Source organism: Ambystoma mexicanum, chromosome 5p, assembly GCF_040938575.1.
Source record: "Ambystoma mexicanum isolate Mex_15411 chromosome 5p, UKY_AmexF1_1, whole genome shotgun sequence".
In the NCBI taxonomy this organism is placed as follows: domain Eukaryota; kingdom Metazoa; phylum Chordata; class Amphibia; order Caudata; family Ambystomatidae; genus Ambystoma; species Ambystoma mexicanum.
In genome coordinates, this window is record NC_090930.1 from 559,579,039 (window position 1) to 559,604,956 (window position 25,918).

At 44.0% G+C, this 25,918-nt stretch overlaps 1 long non-coding RNA gene across 1 annotated transcript in view; it reads left to right on the forward strand.

Moving 5' to 3' along the window:
* Positions 1–15,177: 15,177 nt before the first annotated feature.
* The window catches only part of LOC138481684 (uncharacterized), a 60,365-nt gene continuing 49,624 nt past the window's right edge, over positions 15,178–25,918 (forward strand). Inside the window, exon 1 of the long non-coding RNA XR_011274331.1 lies at positions 15,178–15,247. This is a non-coding gene — a long non-coding RNA (uncharacterized lncRNA). The remainder of the gene's footprint in view (positions 15,248–25,918) is intronic.

Genomic DNA, 25,918 nt, shown 5'->3' on the forward strand with positions numbered 1-25,918 from the left:
TCCAGCGAGTCAGTTGGCGCGATGGGAGATATAGCTGAGGTGTTAGCCATTCCTTCTACCCATTGCTGCAAATTGGTATACCCTGAATGTTAGCGACTATGCATTATCTACTGGAGAAATTAGTGCAGTTGGACTGGTAATTTGTACCAATAAAATGCAAAATTAATAAAACCTAATCTCTGCAAAGTGTTTAGTCAGATTAAAATGCGAAATAACGGCAACCAGCGTCAAAACTAGTTTGACATTAGGTTTCCAACATTTAAATGCAGTAAAAATGTGTGCCTATGTTACTGGATTGTTTTTATAGAGATACAAGTTGGAAACAATCTAAAATAAATCTTACAATCTATACTTGCTTGTAAAAGAATCCGAAATAAATGCAATAAAAATGTGTAGTGTTGCTGGATTGGTTTTTATTGAGAAACAAGTTGAAGAAAATCCTAAATAAATCCTCCACTTTAAAAGCAAGCAATCCTTGCTTCAAAAAATCCAAAAGAAATCCTGTAAAAATGCTGCCTGCCAATTCGTGTTAGTGGATTGTTTTTAGTGAGAAACAAGTAAGTAAAATTCCAAAATAAATCCTGTAGAAATGCCTGCCTGCCAATTAGTGTTAGTGGATTGTTTTTAGTGAGAAACAAGTCAGTAAAACTCCAAAATAAATCCTGTAGAAATGCCTGCCTGCCAATTAGTGTTAGTGGATTGTTTTTACTGAGAAACAAGTCAGTAAAAATCCAAAAAAAATCCTCCCACCCAAGACAAATAAATCCTTGCTTGAAAAAATCCCCAAAAAATCCAAAATAAATCCCCAAAAAATCCAAAATAAATCCCCAAAAAATCTGCAGCTTGAAAACAATCCAGAAGCAATCCCAAACAATCCAAAAAGTGGATTTCTTTTTTACTAGGGTTGCCAACATTCTGTGACCAAAAAGATGTAGATTTTTTAAAGTTTCAAAGATAATTATTCGCATAACAATGACATTACAGGAAAATACAAAACATACACTGTTGGCACCATTGAAGCATCCTAAAATACACAACCCATCAAACAGCACAACATAGAAAGATGTTCAAATGTTAAAAATGTATAATTCCGAATGGTAAGTGAACACCAAATTCAATTACACAGAAGTAATCACACAAAGCTGGTAGGCAGCGTTTGCCACTGCTCTGTAGCAGCAGCCTGGGCAATAGATATGTATTCCTGCAGTGCTAGTTGAACACCGAATGACATGGAGACCAGTGGTGGAAATGGAAACAAATTGGTGGGGGATCCCTCAAGGGCCGGAGTGGGGGCAGAGTTTGGGGGGCAGTGCACGAGGAGACGGGGTTAAGGGGGCAGAGCTGGCAGTTGACCTCCGATCAAAGGAAATGTCCAAAATAATACTTTAAAACGGTGCTATTTCTTTCATGCTGCTTCTTTTCCAAACTATATATCAATTCCACTTTAAACCACTTGCATGGCACTGGTGATGAATTACTTCACTATGCGAATAATAGTTTGACCTGTGTTGCTGAGTAAATATTCTTTAAAATTGACAATTTGCATCCAATTTTATTTTAAAAAACGCCCCCTTAGGTACTATTCAAACACGGCGATTTCTGCCATAAGCAACATTTTCCTTCACTTGAACCCCACCCGGCACAGCTCCTGCAGATCCCTTATGAAACCATTTGGGTGGCTGCATCATGTGTGATGTTAATAGGGGTATTTATTTATGCAATGTTTGTCGGATAGCTGTATATTTATTTATTTATGCAATGTATAAATAAATAATTCGGGACCATGTATCCGACAAACGTTGCATAAATAAATAAATTAGCTGGGTCGTAGCTGAGGACTGTAATTTCCTCTTGTGACCTCTTGCATGGGGTCACCAGAGGAGGTTACAGTTTGCTTGCGTGCGCTTTATTATTATTATTTTTTTCTTCTTCTTCCCAGCGCATAGCAAGGGATTGAGGTGGCTGACTCTGGCCGGATTCGAGATCCGGCACCAGATGTGTAGCCGGATCTCGGATCCGGCGAGAGCCGGCCCAATGACCAGCCCTGATGGAGACTGATACCCCCCTCAGTCTGATAGATAGATGCTGTTTGATGGTGTTATGCTCTACCACTTGCCTTCACTTGTGGTTCACCTAAGTGTTGTACCGGCACCAGTGCAGGACAGGTTCACGTAGCTGTCAGGTCAGTGGATTGGTCTGAGCCCAATCAAAGTAATCACCTACCAGCCCACTGTACAGACACACTAATTAATGTGTTGCATGCTTTGTCCTGGGCCCAGCCTCAAGCAGCCTGCCCGAGTCACATAAATTACCTGTCACTGTAAATGCAGTAGGATCTGTCACACAAATCTGTAGGCGGTAGGACTGCTTAGAAAGCAGTAGCCTATTGCCTAAATCTGTAGGGTTGGCAAGTATGAGTGTATACTCAGAAAATGTAACCCCACTCTCCTCAGAAACCCTTTATGATCACAGTTAAATTAAATTCTCTTTATTAGTCAAACAATGACTAAATGTAGGTCCATATTATTACCACAAAATACATTTTGTTGTGTGTCTTGAAAGCACATTTGCAAACCCCATGCAGATTAATACAAAAGAGGTAGCAGGCGCACCTCTCTAGAATGAACATGGCATGATAACCTGTTCAGTAGTTTTTACCCCCTTCAGAGTCCGCAGCCATCACTTTTTGCTCACTGTACTTTTCACAAAGGAGGAATATCCATTTGCATATCAGTCTTTGTCCCGCCCACAAGGGCAGTCCAGCACTGAAATGCCTGGCAAACTCCCTTTGAACAAGAGTACCAACAGAAACCATATACACGTGTTTCAGCCTTGTTGGGCCTCATCATTGAGTTGGAGCTGTGCCTCTCTGAGCACAGTGAGCAAGGGGTCCACGTCTGGGTTCCCCCAGATAACAAAGGTGACCAACACCAAGTTCCTTGAAAAAATACAAAAAAGATAGCAGGCACTCCTCTCTAGAATGAACATGGCATGATAACCTGTTCAGTGGTTTTTACTTGGAGATTGGGTTTATATTACTCTGCCTTCTGGTACTTGTAGCTGTCCAGTGAAAATGGGGAGGAGGATGGGGTCAGGCAACTAAAATTGCTCTTTTTTTCTTTTTCGTGTTACACATATTTCTATAAGGAAATGCTTGTCAGCGTGGTTTATCATGTGATTTGCATACATTTGGAGTCATCTCCATTAAAACCCAGACATGTCCACAAACTGTAGCTGGGAAGATATGTGGTTAAGTACTTCATTTGCAAGACTGGACGCCAATCCTGATTTCACCATTTCCCTAAAGCGTCTTATCATTAAATTCTGAGACGATAATAGTCTCCAGAGGCAGAGTAAGTGCGTAATATACATTTAACAGTTGAGACACTTCAAATAGGCCTGGCAGCGATTCTGCAGTTTTACCAGTGCAATGAACGGGAGAAGACAAGGGAGAACAGATGGAGGATCTTCAGGCACATTCCATTTGGATCGTGCAAGCGCAATGGGAAAATTGGCAGCTATTAACCCATGGCTGTATTTCTTTCTCTCAATTATGATGTATGCACCCCACAGGTGCCTCAGACTATTTTCCACTATAAGCAAAGGGTCCTCCAACCATCATGTTGAATTAGGCCCCCATACCTCTTCAGCCAGGCCTGACTATAAGACTGGCCTACATTGTGCATCCAGTTTGGACATGTTTTCTCACTGTGATATGGCATTTTTAAAGGTAAAGCCAAACCCCCCCATCATGGCCCAGTGCCTGCCAGAAGCAGGGGCCGGCCATGAGCCCCACCTGGTAAGCATATTATTTCTTTTCTGCTTCTTTTCTGCTTGGTTTACTTACATCTTCTTAAGAAATGTAAATTATTTAAGAGTACCATACATAGTATTTATTGTTTGGGGTAGAGACAGAAGGCTATTCAGGCATGGTTTGCTGCCAATGATCCAAATGTCACAAGGCCTAGCCGGGCCGTTGTTATCTTTCTCCCTTGTCCCCCCTGCCCACCTTTATTTTGTCTTGAGGTACCTTGAAACACCATTTGTTGTGTAGGGGACTTACAAAGTATCCAATAAATGAAAGAAATAAAATAGTAATTGCGGATACATTTTCTTTTTTCCCAGAGGTAACAACATAACAGATATACAGCCGGGGGTGGTATACAGAGGGGCACAGAGGAGGGGTACAGCTGTACCGGGTGGCAGGCAGGAGACAGGCAGCCACCATCCAGCGAGTCAGGTGGCACGTTGGGAGATGGGATGGCCGAGGTGTTAGCCATTTCGTCTACCCATTGCTGCAAATTAGTATACCCTGAATGTTAGCGACTAGGCATTATCTACTGGAGAAATTAGTTAAGTGCAGTTGGACTTGTAATTTGCACCAACAAAATGCAAAATGAATAAAACCTAATCTCTGCAAAATGTTTAATCAGATTAAAATGCTAAATAACGGCAACCAGCGTCGAAACTAGTTTGACATTATGTTTCCAACATTTAAATGCAGTAAAATTGTGTGCTTATGTAACTGGATTGTTTTTAGAGACACAAGTTGGAAAAAATCAAAAATAAATCTTACAATGTATACTTGTTTGTAAAAGAATCCAAAATAAATGCAGTAAAAATGTGTAGTGTGCATTCCAATGGGTGTCCTCGTTTGGGAAATGCATGGGGTTCGCTGTTTTCCTTGCTGGCTTCAACACCCTAGGCCCAAATCTGTAGGTTGCCCACATGAACAAATTGTGCTGTGGCGAAAGGCTTGGGGTTACCAGCAAGTTACCCTTTTCCTTTTGCGCCCCCGGTAGGTGCACCCACACATGTGAGGTACCTTTTTCGTCGGGACACCTGTGGGAACGCGAGAAGGTATGATATCTGTTGTTGGCGACCTGTTTCGGTGAGTGGACACAGGGAAAAGTCTCTGAAATTGGCTGGAAATTAAGACAATTGTCAGACATTTCGCTCTGGCCACCCACCGAAACACACCGCCAACAACACATGGCCTACCTTCCCGCATCCCCACATGTGTCCCAATGAAAACGGGACCTCAGATGTGTGGGTGCACCTACCGGGGGCGCAAAAGGAAAAGGGTAGCCCTCTGGTAACCCCAAGCCTTTCGCCACTGACCATTTTGTTCATGTGGGCAACCTACAGATTTGGGCCTAGGGTGTCGAAGCCCCCAGGGCCCCAAAACCCCTCCCACCTCCACCCTTCCCTCGATTTTCTTTTTTCTTTTCACCCCTGGGGGCAGTGATCATCTGCCCCCAGGGGTCTCTGGCGCTGTGGCCCCATGCTTTGGGCCACGGGGGGAAGGGGGCCACTTACCGAGTAAGCAGCCCCCCCTCCCCCCGCGTCACAAACGGATCTGTATTTATCCGGTGACATTGCTGCCCGCGGATCGCGTGGCCTGCGCCCGATCCGCGGGCAGCAATGCCACACAATGGGTATCGTTGCAAAGGGGAGATTCTCCCCTTTCCAACGATACCCACCTCGATCTCCGTCTTGAAATACAGCCAGAGATGGAGGCGGAGCAAGAAGGTCTCTTACCTTCTCTCTTCAATTTTACTTTCAGTTTCACGCCGACGTGCTTTACGCATGCCGACGTGAAACTGAAGGTAATCCAACCCCCTGGCATTGAGGGGGGACCTCCCCCTCACATAGCCCGGGGGTTGGATTACAGTTTTGCTCGATCCCTGCCTTGCAGGGATCGAGCAAAACAGAGTGCCAAAACCGATGAGCCGGCTTGTCGGTGGCAACCTGAAGCGCTTTCCACTGACGATCCGGCTCGTTGCTGGCACTTAAAGGGTTAAATGAGTGTGCACCTTGTTTCCGAATGTTTTACAGAAATGTAAACTGCATGCAATACCTTACATTTACAATGTTTGCTCTTTTGTAAACCTAACCAAAATTATGGTTTGAAAGGTTTACACATTTTTGTGAACCATTAAAACAAAAGGTATACAACATTGTTGTAAACTATGTAATTATTTTGTTAATAGTTTACAGAACATTTGTAAGCCTTTCAAACCATAGGTTGGGTATGGTTTACAAACAAACAAACCATTGTAAACAAAAGGTTTTGCACATAGTTTACATTGTTGTAAAATGTTTGCAAACATAGTGTACGCTCATTCAAATGTTGTGTAAACTGCAAGTAGACATTATGTTTGCAAATTGTTTACAATAGCTGTCTAAACTGTTGCAAAGTTGAGGTTACGCAATGGTTTACCAATCTGAGAACATTTGTAAACTATCATTTTCATGCAGTTTAAGTATGTACCCACAATAGGACAGCTTACTGGGTGACTTGTGTTCAGTACTGTCTGTGATGCCTAATCCTCAAGAGGAAGCAAGGGTTGACATAACGATAGTAGACACTGGAGCAACTCACTCATGTATACGAGAGGGAACATTTTTATTATAGGGTAATGCTATGAATGCTCAAGGATTCTCAAGAGCTACAAGTAGAGTTCCATTTATTGAGAAATTGCCATTTTCTATAGGAAAAATGTGATATGTCTGTTCCATTATTGTATTCGAAACAGACGCCAGTTAATATACTAACCTATGATTTAATGACGAAGCTGAACATGACAATTTCTTTTACTGATGAAGGCAGAGTGTGTTCTACACTAGGAATACATTATTTGAATGTAAGTGATCTTATTATGGCATTCACAAGGCAAATAGTTTTGCGAGGAAAGCAGCTAGAACCAGAGGTTATTCACTATCGGGTATGTATTTTGTTAACATGGCTACCTGGATTAGTGGGTAAGGTAATGAGAATACCTGATGGTTTTTTTTCAGACCACAGAGACCTATGGACGAGGAGGGGGGACAGATATTTCCCCTGGAATTACAGGCAGCCATAGTACGAGGGGCATTGGCCATGCTCGAAGGGTTTAATGATGAGGGCAGGCCATGGAGGACAGTGATTGCTATTGGGTAAGGGTATCCATTACGGACTTCACTGACAATTAAATGTTTAGAGACGACCCGTCAGATGACAAAGTAGAGCTCGAAATGAGCATTAGATATTGGATCAGCACAGAGAGGAGAGAGAACCTGCAGTGAATTGTGATCGTGCGGCAGCACCCCACATTTCTTAATGAAGACATGGAGAAAATACCAATATCCTTATGGACTATTGGCCCTTATGACGTAGTCCTGTTGAAGGGGGTGGGAGAAGTCAAGATTAAGTTGAACCCAGGAACAATTTTACCTCGAGGGAGGCAGTATCCTATGTCTCGAGAGGCAGATGAGGGGATTTTTAAGACTCAGCCATGATGGATCAAGGCATTTTAGTGACATCGGAGCCACCATGCAATACTGAGGTGTATCGTATCAAAAAGTCAAAAGGGGGTCATGGCATTTAATTCAGCACATGAGGCTGATTAACCAGATTGTAGAGGCAGAGTTTCCTCTTGTTCCAAATCCGGCGACAATCCTATAGTTCACATGGTTGAGGCATGATATTTCACGGTGATTAACTTGAAAAATTAGTTTTTCTCGGTCCCATTGCGTAAGGACTCCCAAAATCTTACATCATTTACGTTCCATCAGACGAAGTTGAAAAGTTCACGTTTGCCTCAAGGGTATTGTGAGTCTCCATCGATTTTCAGTAGGGTCCTGCAGATAGACCTAAACAATATTGATTTGCCAAGTGTTGTGCTGCAATACGTAGATGACATTTTAGTCAGCAGCACATCAGAAGAAGAGTGTAGACGAGACTTGATTCAGCTAATGATCATTTTAGCATGGAAATGGTCTAAGGTTGACAAAGAGAAATTGCAGTACTGCCAAGAAGAGGTGTTGTACATAATGCAGTTAATCTCAAACAAAGGAAAGAAGGTCAGACCTGAAAGAGATGAGGCAATTTTGAAAACAGAAAACCCCACAAGATAAAGCAAAAGCAGCAGTTTTTAGGACTGTGCAATTATGTCAGAGCATGGATATTTGATTACAGTTCTTACACAAGACCATTGGTACAAGCCCTGAAAAAGGCACAGCAGAATCAGGAAAATATTGAATGGACTGAAGAAAAGGAGGAAGGGTTTGATGAATTAAAAAAGGCAATATCCACAGTGCCAGTTTTAGGAATCCCCAATTATTCTGAGGAGTTCTTTTTATTGTCGGACACAGATAGAACAGTTATGACAGAAGTACTCACACAGAGAACTACATTGGTGTACAAGCCCCTGGCGTATTACAGTAGGATTTTGGATCCAGTAATGAGGGGTCTCTTCCCTTGCAAACAATCATTGGCAGCCGCCGCATTCGCTATTGAGAAATCTGCAACCATTGTAATGGGGTGTTCCATGACGTTATTTGTTGAGCATGCTTTGTTTGCTGTTTTGGATAAACCTAAAGGTACATTGATATCTCAAAGAGCTTCTGCTTATGAGATGGTAATATCGAATCCGGTGATCAAAATAGTTAGGTGTCAAATGATGAGCCCTGCCACGTTTGTTGCTGAACCACTAACAAGTGCATGAAATTCTCTGATGATATTCCAAGAGTGAAAGAAAATGCTCTTGCAGCAGGGGATATTATTTTTATTGATGGTTCTTCGAGAATCAATCAAACTGATGGAGAAAGGCATTCAGGTTCCGCTGTAGTAAAGCACAAGGCAAATGGGGAGTTCAAAGTAATGGCGAGTGCAAGACTACCATCTCATTTTTCAGCACAGGCTGCAGAATTAGTGGCATTGATTGTCACGTTAGAGAAACAAACAGACCAGGAAGTAACAGTACACAGTGACTCCACCTACATGACGTCAACCATGCATGCAGGGATAGCACCTTGGAAAAGGAGGGACTGCCTCCGAGCTTACAGCACTCCATTGCAACATGCTGCTTTATTAGATAGGCTCATTAAGGCACTACAACTCCCAGCAGCCATTGCAATAGTTAAGCGCACAGCGCACTCTAAGAGAACAGACTTTATTTCACATGGAAACCAAGCCACGGACCAAGAGGCGAAAAGGGATGCATATTCACCTGACATAATGAGTTGTGATACGCCTGATGTGAAAGAGAAGATTGTCATAATGATTGTGAATGAAAGCTTTAATCACTTATCTAAAACACAATTTATGGAGGTTCAGGGTGGAGCCCCACAGGAAGAGAAAGACCTGTGGACACGGAGGTGGTGTTCTTTATCCCCCACCGAGGCACTGTGGCGACAAGATAGCACTGGTAAACGGGTGATGACTGTAGCCTTATTAAGGATGGCATTAGAACATCTACACTACCCTCTGCATGTCACTAGGGAAAGCCTTGCATCAACCACTGCGGAGGATTGGTTTGTGCCAAACCTGTTAGAACACGTTGCTTTTCATGTAGTAAATTGAATCGTATGTAAAGAGTTTACTGCTGGGCACACGCTGCAAATAGTCAGAGGAGTTATCCCTCGACCGAATTATCCATTTCACCATTTACATATTGATTATGTTGATATGCTGCAAGTTTTTAATGGCTATAGGTTATAGAATGAAGTGTTTGAGCAAATTAGTGTGTTGGTTAGTACAAAGCACAAGTTTTCTTTTGCTTATCACCCGCAAGCAAACGGATTAAGTGAGAGACTCAATGGTCTGCTCAAGCAAAGGATAGCCACATTAAAGCTAACACTGAAGAAGGGGTGGCTGCATTGCTTACTCTTTGCATTATATGCATTAAGAAATCAACCTGCTCAGACCACCACCTCACACCCCACGAACTAGTCACTGGGAGGCGAATGAGAATGCCTCTCACTCCTCCATCGATGACTAGGAGTGATGCCCAGACAACTGCAGAATTGTTAGGTGCTGAGTTACATGATTACTTAACATGTATGACGGCTAGTATCTCTGTAATTTCAGATCAAGTCAAGCGGATGGGGTGTCAGTCTCAGTACACAGATGAAGACCATTCAGCAACCCGAGTTCAAGAACTATCTACACCTAAAATGTTTCCAGGAGATCAAATACTGATCAGAAATTTCACAAGTGGCACAAGCCTAGATTTGGCGGCCCTTTTATTGTGGAAACCTTAACACCGTCAGCAGTCAAAGTCCTTCGAAGACGAGCTTTGATTCAAAAAGGTGACTTGTAAGTCTGCGCTGGAAAGACCCCAGCACACCCAACCCATTCGGAAGCAAGTCAAGAAGAAGCAGTTCAGCACGTTCAGACTAAATCAATGTCGAGGATGAAGGACGCAGATACTATCCAATACATAGACAAAGACTATATTGGACTGTGGCTCCTTCGCAAGCACTCTTGTAGACACTTGATCGGAGTGCATACCAGCAATTTTTCTTGAGCCACAGGGATTGGTGACGTTGGACTATGGCTTCCCTGAAAACACTATTTGTATATGCTACAGCAAGGAGTGAGAAAGTTACTTTTCTTAAGCCATATAAGTGTGTTGACATTGGGCTTTGGAGTGCAAAAGAAAAAACAAAGAATGCCAGATCTGAATTTCCTGTTTCCCAGCTCTTTCCAAACCGAGTTTCTCGTTCGTGGGCCAAATGGTGCTCACTGATGTAGATGTGCATAGACTACTTCTTGCTGTCTTCATCTTTATACTCAGAGCTTACCCTGCTCTTGTTGGCCATCACATTGATGTGTGCACTTTCGTCCAAGATCCTAAGAATGGCCGAGCGATTGGACATCTTCTGGCAGCAATTCTGCACCAGATCAGACAGTTGCCTGAATATCTCTTTGAACGTACAAATGGTCAAGGCTTTGATCTTTTACTATTTACTTGCAGCACATCCTCATCTTGTTTGGCCCAAAGACAACACATTTGTGTTCATTCGGAATCCTATCAATCGTCCTGCAGTCAGCCAGCTGCTTTTGGAGCTTGTTGAGCAGATTAAACAGCTGCCCAAGTATTATATGTGACTGCCTGAATAAAAAGAGTTTTTCTTTTCTTAAAGATAATTACAGCGCAAACCACATAGTCCATAAACCACCTATTCCAGAAAGTGATCAAAGATGATGACGAATGGAGCCATCACTTTAAAGGAGTGTAATGTAGTGGTACAACATATATACTTGCTCAATGTTTATAATTGTTTTTTCTGATCCTGATAATTCATGTTGCATATATTTGGGCCCAAAGAAGGGAAGAGTTCCTCTAAATCTTCCCACTCTAGTAGCTGATGGAGAGGTAGACATTGCAAGAAAGCCTGGGCCCTATGTAATTGTCCCCACACCAGTGGTGCATGAGAAATCACCTTTGGTGGGAGATCGGCTTTACAGGTTCTTCATGATCTTTGGATGCCTAGTTATTATGCAAAGAAGAGACCCAAGGGACAAGCAATATAGGATGATTACAAATTAAATAATTATTTAGACAGTACAGCACGTTTAGGAAATAATGTGTGGGATCAGCATATGAAAGAGGTGGGCAAAAGGCCTTCTGAGGAGGAACACATCAGAAATCATGTGCTAACGTATGAACAGCCTGGTAATAAGGGAGGAGGAATCAGATAGGAAATAAACAGAAGACTTGAAAGCCCAGGAAAAGACTGCAGAAGAAATGCAAAGATGGAAAGAAAGAGGCCAGATGCAGGTCTGGGGATCAGTACTTTCTCCGACGGTTGGCAGGAAGGTGTGGTTATATGCAGAACTTGGGTAGTAATTGGTCGTCGCAAGCCAAACATTGACATTGTGGAAAATGGATGCAAACCTTTATGGCCGAAACTTGCAAAATTACTGACGTGGGTCGAAACAAAGGAGGTGCTTTGCAGATAGTACATGTGGACAATGAAACTGTGTTTTAAAAACAATGGCACGAGAAAAGTTGGAGAGAATCAAAATTGTGGCTGAATCTTTGATGAACCAGGAATCAGCATTGGGACAGCAGTGATAATGGATCACTACTGGGACTCTGGATCCAGAGCTTACATGAAGCTACCCAGAGATTGGGGAGGACTATGTTCTTTAGCGATTGTCTATGATTCAGCATTGGTGATTCCAAAGAGTGACCTGAAATTGGTGAATTCCCAAAAGCAGATGCTCACCTGAGAAAGAAGAGATCTGCTGAGCTCTTTAATCTATTGAAGAGGGAGAACTATTTCTCAGCAAAGTCAATAGAAGCTTTTGATTCTATCCCATATGAACACAGATTGTTTAGTAAGACTTCATCGATTTTCACAATAATCTTCATGCCCAGGATCCAGATGGATGCAACTACTAAATGGTTACAAATAACCAGATGGGAGCCGTTGCCGACAATCAGCACTACCATAAAGGGATTCAATGCTATCAAGGAAGAGCTGAGAGCCATACAACTAATGACTCTACAGAACAGATATGTCCTTAATATGATCACAGCTATGGATGGAGGTATTTGTGCCAAAATCAGAGAATCAGGTTGCACATTCATACCTTCTCATGACAACGAGAATGGCACCTTAACAGAGGCCATATCAGTGTTGAGAAACCTGCACGTTCAGATAATAAACGAAGTAGAAGACATTACTGATGACAGTTGGCTTGGATCGATCTTCTCGTGGATTCCACAATGGATGGCAGACATGTCCAAGTTCCTAGGAGCCCTGCTGGTGATGGTCATGATCAGATTTTGTGTGATCACAATAATAATCACACAATGCAAGAAGACTGTAAAGAAAGCAGTAGGAATAAATATTATGATTGATGTCGAATCAGTAGTGGAGCCTAAGGAGCTGACAAATGAAGAAATCAGAGAGTATGTGAAGGCCAGCATTCATGCACCTGAGGGAATGAAGTTCCTGTATCCGAGCCACCACAAGAGGTATGGGGGGAAATGGATCTACTGTAGCCCCAATGGACAATGCATGCTTATGACCTGGAATGTTGATGAACATGTGAAATCAGCAGGAGGTCTGACAGAAGTCATAAAGATATGGGTATCAAAGAAGCATTTCTTCAGATAAGGATGTCTTGATGTGAAGAGTGATGAGAGAGTGGTCGATCAATCGCCCAGAGGGGGGCGTGTAGAGGTGGAGCCAAGTACCCCGCCAAAAGCTCTGCCCCATGTTGCCTATATGTTGGGAACCAGACATGACGACACGTGCAGTTCCAGTAAGAATTCCATTACTGCAAAGAACTTTCGAGATAAGGTACCGACTGAGGAAACCCTATATAAATGCAGGAAGAAATGGTGCCTGTCTTGCTGGAGTGCCAGAAGAGGTGTGCATTTGAACACAGAAGGAGACTGATGACATCATGTGAAGTAAGAGCTGACACACCTAGAAAAGAAGAGAAGATGGTAAAGATGAGCAACATTTTGGGCTTGAGATGAAGATCTCATGCTACAGAAATGCTGAAGAATGTATCAATCATTTTACACTTATGCAGATGCAGTAACGCAAGTAGGGAAAAGTAATCATAAGGCTGGCTACATAGTGAATAGTTTTGCAGTGACGCGCCATTGTATACATATAGAAATGTACAGAACCTAGATATTCCACGATGCACTTTAACAAGGCTCGAAATTCCATAAGTGGAATGGATATCAGTGTGTGGCACAGTTGGAAATTACTGATAGCGAGGGCGAATTTCGAGGAAGGCTTGGCTGGAGCAGCACCATGTGAGTTGGGCGCCTGTCAAAAGCAGAATGAAAAAACACTGACGGCATCAAGAGTTCATCATTAAATAATGTTAAATGCAGAAATAGGCTCGAAAAAGTGGTCACTAGTCACATAGGTGAGCTCAAAATAGCTTGGGTCAAGCTACACCAAAACCAAGAAGACAGAATGGCAGACTGTAGGAGTGATGATAGATGTTGGGCTCATTGGCGGGAGACAAGACCACACCAAACCTCCATGCACCTGGAGTGGTAGCCTGTGTGCTGCTGGCATGTGGAATATTACAGAAGGGTGCAAGAGTGCCAAACCAACCATAGAGGGTCATGTAGTAAAGAGCCCTATAGTTTATGTAAACAATCAATTGCTGTGTATTCAGTGATGATAATGATGACCATTTATTTGGGGTGGGCTTAGTTGCCCCCCTGACTTAAGATACCCAATCATAACCTCTGGCTATATAGAACGTATACCTAGATGTCCCTGAAAGACAACCACCGTTACTCATAAGTTTTTGAGGTTTGCCAAGTAGTATGATATTTTTTTTGTTTGTGTTTTTTTCATCTTGGAAACAGGTGAGCATGTGCACTGTGTCCCCTGGCCCCCCTTGGAATCATCATGGTGGTGTGCTGAGTTTCATGAGCCTTACGGGCTCCCCAGCAGTGCCAGAGCTTCCCCTCCCCTTGTCCCGCCTCCCGGTCCCTCCTCCAGTCCTGATTGGACAATTCCCCCCATTGGAGTTGTTGCCTGGGAATCGCTGCACAAACGCTTCCTGTGCCATTTTCCATGTTGGCAACAGGTGAGCATGTGCACTGTGACCACCTGTGCACCCTTGGAACCACATGGCGGTGCGCTGAGATTTGTGAGCCTCACGGGCTCCCCAGAAGTGCCGGAGCTTGCCCTCCCTTTGTCCCATCTCCCTGTCCCTCTTCCGGTCCTGACTGGACAATTCCTCACATTGGAGTTGTAGCCTGGGAATCGCTGCACAAACGCTCCCTGTGCCATTTACCATCTTGGCAACAGGTGAGCGTGTGCACTGCGACCCCCTGGCCCCCCTTGGAACCATCATGTTGGTGCACTGAGTTTTGTGAGCCTCACAGGCTCCCCAGCAATGCCGGACCTTCCCCTCCCTTTGTCCCATCTCCCTGTCCCTCCTCCGGTCCTGATTGGACAATTCCTCCATTGGAGTTGTAGCCTGGGAATCGCTGCACAAAAGCTCCCTGTGCCATTTCTCATCTTGGAAACAGGAGAGTGTGAGCGCTGTGACCCCCTGGCCACCCCTTGGAACCATCATGACGGAGCACTGAGTTTTCTTGAGCCTCGCAGGCTCCTCAGCAGTGCCGGAACTTCCCCTCCCTTTGTCCCGCCTCCCTGTCCCTCCTCCGGTCCTGATTGGACAATTCCTCCATTGGAGTTGTAGCCTGGGAATCGCTGCACAAACGCTCCCTGTGCCATTTCTCATCTTGGCAACAGGAGAGTGTGAGCGCTGTGACCCCCTGGCCACACCTTGGAACCATCATGACGGAGCACTGAGTTTTCTTGAGCCTCGCAGGCTCCTCAGCAGTGCCGGAACTTCCCCTCCCTTTGTGCCGCCTCCCTGTCCCTCCTCTGGTCCTGATTGGACAATCCCTCCATTCTAGTCGTGGCCTGGGAATCGCTGCACAAACACTCCCTGTGCCATTTCCCATCTTGGCAACAGGTGAGCATGTGCACTGTAGCCCCCTGGGCCCCCTTGGAACCATCATGGTGGTGCGCTGAGTTTTGTGAGCCTTGCGGGCTCCCCAGCAGTGCCAGAGCTTTCCCTCCCTTTGTCCAGCCACCCTGTCCCTCCTCCAGTCCTGATTGGACAATTCCTCCCATTGGAGTCGTGGCCTGGGAATCGCTGCAAAAATGCTCCCTGTGCCATTTCCCATCTTGGCAACAGGTGAGTGTGTGCACTGTGACCACCTGTCCCCCCTTGGAACCATCATGGCGGTGTGCTGAGATTCGTGAGCCTCACGGGCTCCCCAGCAGTGCTGGAGCTTCCCCTCCCTTTGTCCCATCTCCCTGTCCCTCCTCCGGTCCTGATTGGACAATTCCTCCCATTGGAGTTGTAGCCTGGGAATCGCTGCACAAACGCTCCCTGTGCCATTTCCCATCTTGGCAACAGGTGAGCGTGTTGACTGTGACCCCCTGGCCCCCCCTTGGAACCATCATGGCGGAGCACTACGTTTTCGTGAGCCTCGCAGGCTCCCCAGCAGTGCCGGAACTTCCCCTCCCTTTGTCCCATCTCCCTGTCCCTCCTCCGGTCCTGATTGGACAATTCCCCCCATTGGAGTCGTGGCCTGGGAATCGCTGCACAAAGGCTCCCTGTGCCATTTCCCATCTTGGCAACAGGTGAGCGTGTGCACTGTGACCCCCTGGTCCCCCATGGAACCATCATGGCAGTGCACTGAGTTTTGTGAGCCTCACGGGCTCCCCAGCAGTGCCGGAGCTTCCCCTCCCTTTTTCCCATCTCCCTGTCCCTCCTCCGGTCCTGATTGGACAATTCCTCCCATTGGAGTTGTAGCCTGGGAATCGCTGCACAAACGCTCCCTGTGCCATTTCCCATCTTGGCAACAGGTGAGCGTGGGCGCTGTGACCCCCTGGCCACCCCTTGGAACCATCATGGCGGAGCACTGAGTTTTCGTGAGCCTCGCAGGCTCCCCAGTAATGCCGGAACTTCCCCTCCCTTTGTCCCGCCTCCCTGTCCCTCCTCTGGTCCTGCTTGGACAATTCCCCACATTGGAGTTGTGGCCTTGGAATCGCTGTACAAACGCTCTCTGTGCCATTTCCCATCTTGGCAACAGGTGAGCGTGTGCACTGTGGCCCCCTGGACCTCCTTGGAACCATCATGGCAGTGCGCTGAATTTCATGAGCCTCGCCTACTCCCCAGCAGTGCCGAAGCTTCCCCTCCCTTTGTCCCACCTCCCTGTCCCTCCTCCGGTCCTGATTGGACAATTCCTCCCATTGGAGTTGTGGCCTGGGAATCACTGCACAAACTCTCCCTCTGCCATTTCCCATCTTGGCAACAGGTACGCGTGTGCACTGTGACCCCCTGGCCCCCCTTTGGAACCATCATGGCACTGCACAGAATTTGTGTGAGCCTTGCTGGCTCCCCAGCAGTGCTGGAGCTTCCCCTCCCTTTGTCCCGCCTCTCTGTCCCTCCTCCGGTCCTGATTGGACAATTCCCCCCTTTGGAGTTGTGGCCTGGGAATCGCTGCACAAACACTCCCTGTGCCATTTCCAATCTTGGAAACAGGTGAGCGTGTGCACTGTGACCACCTGGTCTCCCCTTGGAACCATCATCGCGGTGCGCTGAGTTTCGTGAGCCTCACAGGTTCCCCAGCAGTGCTGGAGCTACCCCTCCCTTTGTCCCGCCTCCCTGTCCCTCCTCTGTTCCTGATTGGACAATTCCCCCCATTGGAGTTGTGGCCTGGGAATCACTGCACAAACACTCCCTGTGCCATTTCCCATCTTGGCAACAGGCGACCGTGTGAACTGTGACCCCCTGACCCTCCCTTGGAACCATCATGGCGGTGCACTGAGTTTCGTGAGCCTTGTGGGCTCCCCAGCAGTGCTGGAGCTTCCCCTCTCTTTGTCCCGCCTCCTTGTCCCTCCTCCCATCCTGATTGGACAATTCCTTCCTTATCCTGGGCCAGACCTGGGCAGCCCTCTGCCGGGCAGCCCTCTGCCTGGCAGCCCCTGCGGCTAAGGACCCAAGGCAAAGGGCGGCTCCCACATCGGCATCTCCAAGATGTGTCTGCAGGTGTCCACAGGAGAAGCCAGCATTCAGCAGACACTAACAAAAACTGTGAGTGTGGCATTGGTGGAGTGTAGAGCAATTACTCTACTCCAGAAAGCCCCTGCCACTCTACCTTACCTCCCCATAGGATAGACTGCCATTGACTTAGATAATGCATACTTATATAGACATGTGACCACTGTAAATGGACTGTAAATGCTGCCTCGCAATACACACTAACTTACTTACCATTGTTAGCTAGTGCCACACCTGGAGGGAACTTGGAGGGAACTTAGAAAGTTTGCCTAATAGCGTAACTGGGGTAAAGTTGAATCTAGAAAGTGTACCTAATAGCGTAACTCTGGTAATTTTTAACTCAGACTGTGTGCCTATTAGCGTAACCGTGGTATAGTTGAACTTAGAAAGTGTACCTAATAGCGTAACTGTGGTATAGTTGACTCTAGAAAGTGTACCTAATGGCGTAATTGTGGTATAGTTGAACTTAGAAAGTGTGCCTAGTAGCGTAACTGTGGTAAAGTTGAATCTAGAAAGTGGGCCTAATAGCGTAACTCTGGTAAAGTTGAACTCAGAAAGTATGCCTAGTAGCGTAACTGTGGTATAGTTGAATCTAGAAAGTGTACCTAATAGTGTAACTGTGGTAAAGTTGAACTCAGAAAGTATGCCTAGTAGCGTAACTGTGGTAAAGTTGAATCTAGAAAGTGGGCCTAATAGCGTAACTCTGGTAAAGTTGAACTCAGAAAGTATGCCTAGTAGCGTAACTGTGGTATAGTTGAATCTAGAAAGTGTACCTAATAGTGTAACTGTGGTAAAGTTGAACTTAGAAAGTTTACCTAATACCACAACTGTGGTGTAGTTGATTCTAGAAAGCGTACCTAATACTGTCACTGTGGTAAAGTTGAATTTAAAAAGTGTGCCTATTAGCATCAATGTGGTAAAGTTTGAACTTAGAAAGTGTGCCTATTAGCGTCACAGTGGTGTAGTCGAATTCAGAAGGTGTGCCTAATAGCATCGCTCTGCCAAAGTCTGGATTTAGAAAGTGTGCCTAATATCATCGCTGTGCTAAATGCTGAATCTAGAAAGCGTCCCCGATACACCATAATTCAAATAGAACACATCTGTACTATGACACATTCGGTCTAGCTGCTCTCATAATAACATGACCCCACAAACTCCACATCATCCTAATAAAACACAACTAGCTGAGCACATTCCAGCTAGCTTAAGCGTCTCTTCAGGCATAATACAGCCAGAACTTAGTCTGGGTGTCCACTCTCCAGTCTGAACACATCCAACTGATTTCCTCAGCACCACACCTACCGCTAAGAAGCAGCTTTTATGCAACAACCACACTAGCTGCACACATAGCCAGTGCACCCATGCACCATACCACACTTTCTTTCTCTCTACTGACTGAACTGCGGTTCCCGAGGGCGTTCAACCTATCAGCAGTTTCAGATCATACCAATGATACATAAGGCGCTATATAAATGCCAAGTAACATAACATAACATGACGTCAGCAATAACGGGTTTTTGGTATAAAAGTACTGTTTTTTCTGAAATATGTTGAGATCGTGCTGTGCAACGTCAGATGATGCCCGTTGTACTCCCTTTTTTAGATAACTGATAATAAAACAGAACACAGTTTTGACAACTTTCAGAGTCGTTTTGATTATTGATGTTTGAGTAACTTCTGTATCCCATCCACCTCTACATATTGCTACCTCGTCTTAAAGGACTCTAAGGTCTATGAGTTCAGCTTCATTTTGTCAACAAATATATGCCTAAATTGACTTCTCTGGAAGAGCCCAGAGATATCCCAAAAATGGCTATGTATTAACTACACCGTAGTTAAGGTTGTGTGCCACTCTACATAGGAAACAACGATGTGCATCATATCACTGCAGTGTTGCAAAATGGTATTCTAATGTAGTCTATTCAACAGAGCTGTGATTTCAACACTGCCAAATGTGCCTTGCCCACCAACATGCCCACTTCCAATTGAGACATGCTTGTCCAGTCCGGTGTTTTTCGTCCTGTAGCCCCTATTTATTACGGTGATAAAACGAAACGTTACACAATGCAAAGAAGAAACCAGGACTGGAAAAGCATCGCCTGAATAGAATGGTGCATGTTTACGGGTGTTGCACTCATAAAATAAAGGAAGCTCTATTCACTGTGCTACTGAGCACTCACCAAAAGGGACCTGCATTTTATACAATTTTATTGCATTCCTAAAACAGAACCGCGCACCATATCGCAAACACGTTGTGCAATAAAGAATTACTTTGTGTGGGGGGAGAGGGAATTAACATTGTTTTGGATCTGGGGATTAATGGTTGGTTTCACTGCACTAAAAGGAGGAAACATGAAACTCCCAGGTAGCATGTTCTCTTCATTAATAATAGCAGCCACGAGTTCCTTGTCTACTCATATTTTACATATCATGGTGATTTAACTTCAGTAATTCAGCCTCCTGATTCTACTTACAATCTACTTTGCTCCCAGCCGATTCCTGTTTGAACACTTCTGCAAATACTGACTTTTTTTCAAGTGTAAATCACAACCTCCCTTTAGTCCTTACTTAATTGTGTTGCCTGCCTCTTCCTTTCTATTTTTTCGAATGTACACATGCATATCAAACCCACCTATGAATATTCAGTAAAGACACACACCACAAGACTCACGTGCAGTGCTCTGGATTTTCCATCTGTGAAGTACACGCCCTGGCTGCCACCGAGGCACAGTGTGACCGTGGGCGAGTCGTTTCATCTCGTTCAGTGCAGAGAACTATGCTATGCACAACCACAGAAATCCAGTTTCGGTCCAGCATTACTACTTCAATCAAACATGCAACGCAAACAAGGAGAAATATAAAGGCTGCAAGGGGGCACGTTCACCTACCATTAAGAAACAAAAAACACAATCACCAAACCACTTTTATCACCATCTTCTCGTGAACAGGTTCATTTGAGTTGTATGTTCTCCTTTCAAGTTCATCGAGTTTAGAAATTCTTGCCCTCATGTTGGTTCATTCGAGGTGAGAAATCTGGGCGTTCACCCCATCCATGTACTTTCAAATGTCCCTGGGACAAGAGTGCACCTGGATAGAAAAGGACTTGACAAGGACAGAGACAAGTAGCACGCATCTGTTTCCTCCACCCTCCCATTACTGTTTTTTTCCTCCCCATGCCCCCTCCAGCACTATCTGAAATGTCGTCAGGCCTAGTATTATAGTCGCTTGTTTTGTTCCTCCCCTCCCTTTCTGCACCCCTCTCCCTCACCTTTTGTTTTTCTCCAGCTCTACCAGAAATGTTGTCAGGCCTAGTACGGTAGTCGCCTGTCTGTTTCCATTTCCTTCCCACTCTCTCTCTCCCTTCCTTATCTATGTCTTAGCTCTTGCACTATCTGAAATGTCGTCAGGCCGAGTAAGGTAGTTGATTTCACATCCTTACTGTTCATGGCCTCTAAGAATGTCATTGTATTTTCCCTTGTTGCCTCCCTTGCCTTGAAGCGCTTTGAAACACATTGTGTATGGGCACTATATAAATAAACTAAACTATCATATCAATATGCACACAGTGGTGACTGGCTGAAGGTGGAGTATATGCTCTTCACTTGTGTATAAGCGCTTTTCAAATTTACAGTTACAATTACATTTACAATGAGGACTTTACGTTCAAACCCAAGACATGACTGATAGCCCCACCTGAGTCATGATGCTCTCCACCTCCAACGTTCCCTCTAGTCCCAAGGTATCCGATCCACTGGCAGGTCTCCTGAGGCTTCCCAGTAGCTCCTTGCATCAGATACCAACATGAGAATTGTTTGTTTATTGTGGTGTCTGAAGTCCCTGGGCCTTTTTTCACTGTCCCCTCCCTCTCCTCTTCCTGCAAAGCAAACAGTCAAAAGCTGTGTGCACAGTGATAGGAGGGGCTGCTTCTGGGCTTGAAGGGCTCAGGCAGTGTTGGGGTGACCTATCAATATCAAAATTAAATGGGAATTGTGCGTTGTAGTTATTGCCACCAAGAGGTGTACATTATGGCTCATTAGAAAGGGAAGGGAGGCATACAACTGCAATGCCATGTGAAAAAAGCTGGGGCTGTGATTGTTTCTGTCTCACTGTTTCTTGAGATTTATTTTGGTTAGCATTACTTTGCATGCTGGTAATTGTAGCCTTTTAATCAGAATGGGGAAAATAAATCTACAGCTGTAATCATTTTTTGGTTCAAGCTATGTTATGTTTAGGTTTTCCTTTAAAGCATTCACATTCAGAAAAGGAATGCTAAGGTTGCAATGTATTACAGAAATCTTACATTTTATCAGTTATGGTTACTAAATCAACCCTTGAATTTTTGCTCAGCGTGTTTTTTTAAGATTTGAATTCAATTTGTTTTTATTTTAATATACTGACTTCTCAGTTTTAAAGACATTGTACCCAATTGTATTAAAGGATGAGATGGAATGTGCAATGATATGGAGGAGGCAACCTCTATGGGTGACCGAATACAGGAATGTAAGTGCTAAGTGCAATTTAACTACCAGCCGCACTGCATTCTGGTGCTTGTCCACTTACATTTACATTTACAAACTAAACAGAATTGTAAAATGGCATGTGCTATCCATGCCAGGACTAGAAAAACATGTTATGAGAGTTCTGTTTCAGCCTATGTTTTACGAAACAAAAGTAAAAATGAAATGAGAAAAGAGAGCAGTGGTTTGTATATGTATATTTTGATATTTATGGGATTAAAACTGCTTAAACCATGTTACAAAATAATGGAACACTGCACAAAACAGGGTGGTGAATACAGTGAGAGAACATTGAGGAGAGCCATGGGATGGGAGAACAATGAATAGTGTTGATCCACTTTGGCTATTTACAGAAACCGGGAGATCTACAAAGATCTGTGAGGAACTATATGCATGTGTTCGAATTCTGGCTGGGGATTTTCGGCCTTTCATAACTGGGTTGAAATGGTGCAATTTATAAGCACTGTTTATGATAAAAAGTGGACAAAGCACCATACCATTTACAAATAATTCTCAAAATTGAATAGATTTCTTATTACCAGGAGTACATGGGATGTGCTGGCACTGTGCCGGCAATGCCACTGTAAAACATGTGTTGATGCCATTGCAAACAATAGATCCTAATTGTCATTTTAAACAATGTTTGTGATGCTGAAGCCCTTAATATGTCTGAGAGAGATGTACGTGCAAAAGAGACATGGTCCATGGATCATGCACCAGAATTACCTGCATGATTCCTGCAGGGAGATTCAGCGATCCTGTGAACTTTTGTCTGTGATACTGCTTCCTTAATGAATGGCAGAAGAATGGCAGGTCACCAGCCATTATGAATAAGTTGCCCCTTGACACAACCATAATCTCTTTGCTCAAAATCTTACTATAACAATACATATATTGTCTGGTTGGTTTGTTATATGCTTTGTGCTAGTTTCCAGTCATCGCTCTAAAACTGAATGGTATTTTATACCTGTGATTTACAATTTTGTTGCATATAACTTGATCACTTGGTTACCACCTGTTAATTTTTTTTAATCTTGCCAATTATTTTGCATAAAAACGTTTAACGGTAGTCAACAAAGTAGAATTCTGCTTACTGTCCCTTGGCTGAAGTCTGCGACCTGCAGCAATGTGCTTGAATTGAGGATATGCTGAACTGGCACTGGATTTTATTTTTTGACAAAGCTGAGCTTGGTATATGCTGAATGTTTTTAAAACCATATTATACTTTAATTGAACTACTCCTCAGATTGATTTTGCACATGCAGCCCCAAAAGAAACAAATAACTTACCCTTGTTGAAATCCTGAATGCAGATGCACCATCCATTAAAAGGCAAAAGATGTACCATTTCGATCCAGAGTGGGAAATTGATTTCTTTTCTTCCAGCGTAAAAAGAATATGTGGCAATTTAATCTATGGTGCCCAAGTTACAGTGGGGAAGAGGAGTATCCTGAGAGGCTTGTTTTCCATAATACACATACATGGTGAAAAAAAAATGTTTCCCAAAGGAAAGTGTCTGTGATCCTAAAAAGTGGGTATACTAAACACTGCAATGGAAATGCTGTTACAGACGCATCCTTCAAAGTTGCTAGTTATTTGTTGAACATGTATTCATTTATTTATTTATTTATTGGTATACTTATAGCCAACGGCTTTGTATATTAAAAATGTTAAAACAGTAAGGATTAAAACACACTTTAAATACAACATGAAACACATAATAGCTAAAAACATTGGTAGTTTGATGTCACATAATTACTGATGACTTTCATGAGCTCAAGCTTAAAGGTGCCTCACGTGCATCAATCTAAAATAGGGTTTTTACAGTATTAAAACCCCCAGTGATAATTCTGGATGTCAGCACATTTTAAATAACATGTGGTCATGTAGTATATCAAATTGAGAACATGTCCGTCCATAAATAATGACCACAACATAGATGAATCAACAAAATTGCCACTATTGTTGTATGATTTAAGGTAACTCGACCTCAGTTGTTGCAAGCTCTCACATTCAAGGAGCAGAGATGCTGGATGGTTTCAATTGCTTCTGTGCCACATAGTCGGCAGTATCGAGACTCACAAGCTATACCATAGCGAGCACCTTCGGTGATTAATGCCTCCCTGTTGTTGAACTTCAGAAGAATATACTGTCTTGCTATCAAACCTTTTGGGTATGCCGCAATATAAATCGGTTTGATCAAACATGCAGAGATGTATGCACAAAACAGGGCACTATTCAGTTTAGTATTTAATACTACTAGGTGTTGCTCTATTAGTCATGGTGAGTCTTGTTTTTAGCCTAGATTTCACAGGTCGTACATCACCATCTTGGCTAGGGAGAAAACACCCAACACACCACTTTGAATGTAGAGTTAGTAATGATACTAATGTACCTATCGAGTTACAGTTATCGAGCTCAAGGAAAGCATTTAAAAAGGTGACCATCATAGTTCTATTCTGGAGCCATCTAAGATTGTCATAAAACATTACTGTTTTCAGAATAAAATCATATACAATCACATTTAATGTAAATTCTAGGTACACATCTTCAACCGAGACCATTTGCGGCACACAAAGGAGATCACGCAACATTTTGCCCTCAAAACATTTCAGTGCTGCAACATAGCAGTGGCCTTAAATTTCAATGAATCAGAAAAGAATTGGGGGCATTTTGGCAAGGTATTAGAGGAGTATGGTTTCAATAGAAATACCATCTTGCTGGCCTATAAATAGGCAACGTGTGCGGTTAGCTCTGTTGCATTGAATCTTGGTTTGGGACCAATGTGTTGTCAACTTCAGGGTGTTCTGTATATTTATCCCAAGATATTTATACAACAAAACACATTCTAGTTGTGTGCCATCGAGTTTACATACTATGTTCTTAGATAGTCAGTGCTCAGGAGAGAATGTCATTATTTTACTTTTCACAATGTTTATCGAGAGGCCATTTTTCTCTGCATAAACGCCCAGTGCAGAGATGAAATTCTGGAGGCCTTTGGAAGTGAGATCAAGTAATAACAAGTCATCAGCATACGCTATCCAACTCGTCTGATGACGACCCATTTTAACTGGACATGTGTACAGGTTTGAAATGCTAACTCAAGATCGGCCAAATAAAGATTGAAAAGGGTAGCAGCCAAGGGTGTTGCTAGGTCTGGAAAAGATCAGGGGCTACACTAATATCAGGACTGGTGGGACTCAGGTCTAGCTAGCATTTTTGTTGTAGCACCAGAGCTTTTATTCCGGGGCTACAACCCAAAGACCCGGGCTATAGCCGCCTCAGCACCCCCCTAGCAATGCCTCTGGTAGCAGCAATGATGCACCCTTGTTTCACTCCCTGCTGGGTCGGCACAGGTTGGAACAGTTTGCCTTCAGTGTCTAATCTAATCCTCACAGTCGTGTTTGTGTAGAGTAACATCAGCATCCTCAGGAGCCCAGGAGGGATGTTGCATTGTGTTAATTTTAACCACAATTTGTTGCGAATCTTTGAGTCGAAGGCTGCCGTAAAGTCAATGAATGCACAATATACAGGGGTTTCTCTACGTTTCCATGCATATTCGACTGATAAGGCCAAAATTAGAAGATTGTGGGTGGTTGAGGCTTTTTTCTAAAGTCCATTTGGTTGCTCAGCAGTATGTTATTTTCCAACATCCATAAGTTAAGCTTCAACAAGAGGACCTCGGCAAACAGCCTTGCAGGAACGTCGAGCATCGCCAACATTTGGTAGTTACCCAACGAGTTCCATGGCCCTTTTTTGTGCACTGGGAGGATATGACTTTCACGCCAGGTGTCGGGAATATTACCTGATGTGCCAATCTGGGTAAACAGTAAATGCAGTGCGTGCGCCCATAGCCCGGGTGATATTTTAACAAGAGCATTACATATCCCATCTGGTCCAGCTGCACGTGAGCCATCTAGCTGCTCGATGATGATGGTTAGATCTAATACGGAAGCCTGACATATCCAAGGAGCAGTCATTAGCGGGCAGGGCACATCGTTGGGAAAGGATGCACCCAAAGTTTGTGCAATGTGCAACACCCAATCAGGTTCTGA